The following is a 6,713-nucleotide window of genomic DNA, read 5'->3' on the forward strand; positions in this document are numbered from 1 at the left end:
ATGGGGACACTATTTTCAAGCCACTTAGATTTTCGTAGCAGGTTAGGAAAACATGTTTGCTAATCCTAACCCTTTCCTAACCTTGACCTCAGTCTCCTAACCTGCTACATTAATTATCCTAACCTGCTAGAACAAGTCATTTCGGGATCGAAGAGGGGTGAAAAGAGTGCTTCCCGTATGTTATTCCAACACCTCTGGGACGGCGGGACCACGCCATAGCATAGACATTAATAAGGGACCACACACACACACACCACACACACCAAAATGGTGGGCGCGGCAGAGGGTCAGCCGCAGTGGAGCGCCCCTGGAACAGTTTAGGGGTTAAGTGTTTTGCACAACGGTAGTGGATGTTAGTAATAGTCTTTAGCTATTTTAGTCCTGGCCCCAGAACATGGATTAAATGTCCCCCAAAATCTATCTGACATGACCCATTGTCACTTTTAAAGACAAACTTTGAATATCTAATGTTAAACTCAACCTAACAAAAGGCAAAATGTTTGTGTGTTTGAATGTTTGTAGGACACACTTTGACATCGAAGATGGTTTATCTCATGGTCTTGACAAAGCAACTTGTGTCATGTAATAATCATGAGAAAATGATCTTTTGATCTCAACAAAAACAACTCAAAACAACTTGTGATCATAAAGTGTGAATAATTGTTTCATTCATATGTCCTCTGGACTTCCTGAGTGGAAGCTCCAGTGCATCTATCATTTTCTCATGATTATTACATAACAAAAGTTGTCTTGTCAAGATCGGGAGACAAACAAACATACACATATAAATTCAAAATATATGACATTTTGTTAGCAGGTGTTTAATCTTAGAGGTCAAAGTGTGTCATACAAACATCTCACTACTTTTCTGTTTTCAGCCTTACCCAGTGAGTCAATTGGACTGTAGGAGTCTGTATACGGGGCAGCTATAGGCACACAGTATGATATTGATCCTGTTAGCAATTACAGGCCTTGTCGGTATAGCTAACAATCTTCGCTACAAATTGACACAACAGATAGGGAGAACGACAGAGAGATTGAGGGAGAAGGAGTGATTTGTTAGGTTTTTAATTGTGCACCACAGTAATGCCACTCCGGATAGATATAAGTCATTTCCTCTCCTTCACTGTCATTCTGAGTGAGCTCCTCAACATTTTCATTCCCTCATTGAATGATTATAATTATAATTAGATCATATAAATCTCAATGACCAAATATAGTAATATAATGTGCATGATGCTATAACCCTGTCTTAATTTGAAATGAGGACCTAATTGCAGTAACTCATCATTTTGTTTTAGACTTTTTAATCATTTTGAATGATTTCAATTATAGTTTTGTTTGATAATTGTTTGAATATGTTTATTGTAGCTTATTTAGTTGACACTGGGGCTCTCAAATGTTATCATCATGTAATAATAATATAATAATAATAATAATAATATGCCATTTAGCAGACGCTTTTATCCAAAGCGACTTACAGTCATGTGTGCATACATTCTACGTATGTAATGTGAGAAGAACGGGGTAAGATGTGTTCAGATTGGTGGATTAGAGTGCAGTGTTTAATCTAGACTATCTGCCCACTAAAGCCCCAGTGCATCTATATACACTATCTACTCCTGTATTATTCATGCCCTAAGCTCCATGACCATGACTGGTGGTTGAGTGGAGTTGCTGTGAAGGAAAGGATCAGAAATGGCTGGAGAGCTTCTCTCTCCAGTGCCGAAACCACATGGCTCTTCAGAGGGTGGTGCAGCCAGCCCAACGCATCACTGGGGTCACATTGTCTGCCCTCCAGGACATCCACAGCACCCAGTGTCATAGGAAGGACAAGAAGATCATCAAGGATCTCAGCCATCTGAGCCACGCCCTGTTCACCCTGCTACCATCTAGCAGACGGAGACAGTACAGGTGCATCAAAGCCAGGACTGAGACTGAAAAACAGCTTCTATCTCCAGGCCATCAGACTGTTGAACAAACATCACTAGCCGGCCACTGCCCGGTACCCTGCCCTTAACCTGAATCACTGTTACTAGCCGGCTAACACCCGGTACTCCACCCTGTATCTTAGGTTCTGCTGCCCCATGTACAGTATAGAGACATTGTACACTGGTCACTTTAACAATGTTTACATACTGTTTTATCCACTTTATACACTACCTTTCAAAAGTTTGTGGTCACGTAGAAATGTCCTTGTTTTTGAAAGAAAAGCACATTTTTTGTCCATTAAAATAACATCAAATTGATCAGAAAACAGTGTAGACATTGTTAATTTTGTAAATAACTATTGTAGCTGAAAATGGCAGATAAAAAAAGGAATATCTACATAGGTGTACAGAGGCCCATTGTCTGCAACCTTCACTCCTGTGTTCCAATGGCATGTTGTGTCAGCTAATTCAAGAAGGCCAGCATCACGGAGTCGCCTCTTCTCTGTTGACTTTGAGACTGGTGTTTTGCAGGTACTATTTAACGAAACTGCCAGTTGAGGACTTGTGAGGCGTCTGTTTCTCAAACTAGACACTCAAATGACTCTAATGTACTTGTCCTCTTGTTCAGTTGTGCACCGGAGCCTCCCACTTCTCTTTCTATTCTGGTTAGAGACAGTTTGCGCTGTTCTGTGAAGGGAGTAGAACACAGCGTTGTACGAGATCTTCAGTTTCTTGGCAATTTCTCGCATGTAATAGCCTTAATTTCTCAACAAGAACAAGAATAGACTGACGAGTTTCAGAAGAAAGTTATTTGTTTCTGGACATTTTGAGCCTGTAATTGAACCCACAATTGCTGATGCTACAGATACTCAACTAGTCTAAAGAAGGCCAGTTTTATTGCTTCTTTAATCAAAACAAAAGTTTTCAGCCGTGCTAACATAATTGCAAACGGGTTTCCTAATGATCAATTAGCCTTTTAAAATGATAAACTTGGATTAGCTAACACAACGTGCCATTGGAACAGTGATGGTTGCTGATAATGGGCCTCTGTACACCTACGAAGATATTTCATCAAAAATCTTCAGTTTCCAGCTACAATAGTCATTTACAACATTAACAATGTCTATGATGTATTTCTGATCAATTTGATGCTATATTGATGGACAAAAATGAGCTTTACTTTCAAAAACAAGGGAATTTCTATGTGACCCCAAACTTTTGAACGATAGTGTATGCATATACTGTATTCTAGTCATTGCTCAACCTAGACAATGGCAGCCTTGCAAGGAAGCTAAAGGAGAGAGATGCTGCTTATAAACATGGCAAGGTGACCAGGGACAATAGTATGGTTAAACAGTACCTCTGCAGATCGATCAAGATGGCGAAAAACAACTATAGGGACAAAGTGGAGGAGCAATTCAGCGGGTGGGACACTAGGTATATGTGGCAGGGGCTCCTAATGATCACAGATTACAAAAAGAAAGCCAGCCACGTCGTGGACACCAACGCCACCCTACCGGAGGAGAAAAACACTTTTTTTCTCACGCTTCGAGCACAATGACGACTTTGAGTGGACGAGGAGAGCCCCTGAGGACAACAAGGGCTACGTACTTACGGTCTCCATGGAGGGCGTGTGTAAGTCATTCAAATGTGTTGACCCTCCCAAGGCTGCCGGCCCAGACTGCATCCCTATCCACACCCTCAGAGCATGTGCAGACCTCCCTATGCTACTGGGTCCTTGACTTTCTGACCGGAGGAGGGCCGAGACCGAGTCAAAACTGAGACCAGAAAAATGCAAGTCCATTTCAAGACCATGATTGTACTGTCATTTTGTCAAATCACCACCGTAATACCAGTTCAAAATTACCAGTATTTCTGTGATTATTTTTCAGAATAACAAATGGATTCTTTAGACATTCAGAATAGTGAAAAAATACATGCTGAGGGAAAATAGAGCCACTCTTCAAATTATTACTAATACAAACACAGTGGTGAACACTGGACCTTCTACACTTTCAGAGAAGGGATTTATAAAATAATGATTATAATAATATAATAATAATAATGATAATGAAATTATTATTTGCCTAGGTTTTCTGATTTAATCTCTTCAGTTTTGGTTGGAAAGGAACGGGTTAACACTGAAGAGATTTTTCATTGTTTGTCTCTTAGGAGAAAGATCTAGCTAGCTAAGTCACCCATTGGCGATCAGAAGCTAGATAAAGGCATCTGCCATTCAACTTAATTCGGGCAACAACATTTTGGAGGGACAATGGAATCAACCAATCACATTTTGACTTAATGGGTGGGACTGTTTTTACAATAAGGTATGGAAACTTCTACCTTCTTGAAGGCCAACAGGTCAATGTGCAATAGCGAGCAGTAGTTTTCCCACAGTCTAGTTAGCTAGTTTTAGTTGACAGTTAGTTTGCAGCAGGTGTTATCAAAGAGAATGTCGTTGCTAATTTGTTAGCTTCTCCCTTTTCAAGAATAACTTCCAGCAACCAGACACGGCACTTGACGCATTTATGAAACTACTTATTCCAGTTACTAATAAGCACGTACCGATTAAGAAAATGACTGTAAAAACTGTTAAATCCCATTGAATTGATGAGGGGTTGAAAAATTGTATGGTTGAGAGGGATGAGGCAAAAGGTATGGCAATTAAGTCTGGCAGCCCAACTAATTGGCAAATGTACTGCAAATTAATAAATCATGTGACTAAACTAAAGAAAAGGAAAAAGAAACTGCACTATGAAACAAAGATAAATTATACAAAGAATGATCGCAAAAAGCTTTGGAGCACCTTAAATTACATTTTGGGGAAAAAACTTGGCTCCTTCATTCATTGAATCAGATGGCTCATTCATCACAAAGCCCACTGATATTGCAAACTACTTTAATGACTTTTTCATTGGCAAGATAAGCAAACTTAGGGATGACATGCCAGCAACAAACGCTGACACTACACATCCAACTATATCGGACCAAATTATGAAAGACAAGAATTGTACTTTTGAATTCTATAAAGTCAGTGGGGAAGAGGTGAAAAAATAGTTGTCTATCAACAATGACAAGCCACCAGGGTCTGACAATCTGGATGGAAAATTACTGAGGATAATAGCAGACTATATTGCCACTGCTATTTGCCACATCTTCAATTTAAGCCTACTAGAGAGTGTGTGCCCTCAGGCCTGGAGGGAAGCTAAAGTAGTTTCGCTACCCAAGAATAGTAAAGTCCCCTTTACTGGCTCAAATAGCTGACCAATCAGCCTGTTACCAACCCTTAGTAAACTTCTGGAAAAAATTGTGTTTTACCAGATACAATGCTATGTCACGGTAAACAAATTGACAACAGAATTTCAGCATGCTTACAGGGAAGGACACTCAACAAGCACAGTACTTACACAAATTACTGATGATTGGCTGAGAGATCAAATGATTGTGTGGGCTGTCTTGTTTGACTTTTAACATTATCGATCATAGGCTGCTGCTGGAAAATCCCCTGCTATAATGTGGATAAAGAGTTAAAGAGTTACTTGTCTAACAGAACACAGAGGGTGTACTTTAATGGAAGCCTCTCAAATATAATCCAGTTAGAATCAGGAATTCCCCAGGGTAGCTGTTTAGGCCCCTTGCTTTTTTCAATTTTTACTAACAACATGCCACTGACTTTGAGTAAAGCCAGAGTGTCTATGTATGTGGATGACTCAACACTATACATATCAGCTACTATCATGACTGAAATGACTGCAACACTCAACAAAGAGCTGCAGTTAGTTTCAGAGTGGGTGGGTGGCAAGGAATAAGTTAGCACCAAATATTTCTTTGTATTTGTAACAAAACACTCACTAAACCCTAAAACTCAACTAAATCTTGTAGTAAATAATGTGGAAATTGAGCAAGTTGAGATGATTAAACTGCTTTGAGTAACCCTAGATTGTAAACTGTCATAGTGATGCAGTAGTAGCTAAGATGGGGAGAAGTCTGTCTATAATTAAGCAATGCTTTGCCTTCTTAACAACATTATCAAAAAATCAGGTCCTACATGCCCTAGTTTTGTCGCACCTTGACTACTGTTCAGTTGTGTGGTCAGGTGCCACAAAAAAGGACTTAGGAAAATTGCAATTGGCTCAGAACAGGGCAGCACGGCTGGCCCTTGGCTGTACACAGAGAGCTAATATTAATAATATGTATGTCAATCTCTACTGGCTGAAAGTGGAGGAGAGATTGACTTCATCACTACTTTTATTTATGAGAGGTATTGACATATTGAATGCACTGAGCTGTCTGTCTAAACTACTGGCACACAGCTCGGACACCCATGCATACCCCACAAGACATGCCACAAGAGGTCTCTTCACAGTCCCAAAGTCCAAAACAGACTATGGGAGGCACACAGTAGTACATAGAGCCATGACTACATGGAACTCTACTCCACAGTACTACATAGAGCCATGACTACATGGAACTCTATTCCACATCAAGTAACTGACGCAAGCAGTAAAATTAGAAAAATAAAAGATTTAAAAAACACCTTATGGAACAGCAGGGACTGTGAAGCAACACAAACATTGGTACACACACACACACACACACACACACACACACACACACACACACACACACACACACACACACACACACACACACACACACACACACACACACACACACACACACACACACACACACACACACACACACACACACACACACACACACACACACACACACACACACACACATTTGACATCATCTCAGTTGTTTGTGTTGTGCCTG

This window comes from Oncorhynchus gorbuscha, linkage group LG06, assembly GCF_021184085.1.
Source record: "Oncorhynchus gorbuscha isolate QuinsamMale2020 ecotype Even-year linkage group LG06, OgorEven_v1.0, whole genome shotgun sequence".
Taxonomy (NCBI): domain Eukaryota; kingdom Metazoa; phylum Chordata; class Actinopteri; order Salmoniformes; family Salmonidae; genus Oncorhynchus; species Oncorhynchus gorbuscha.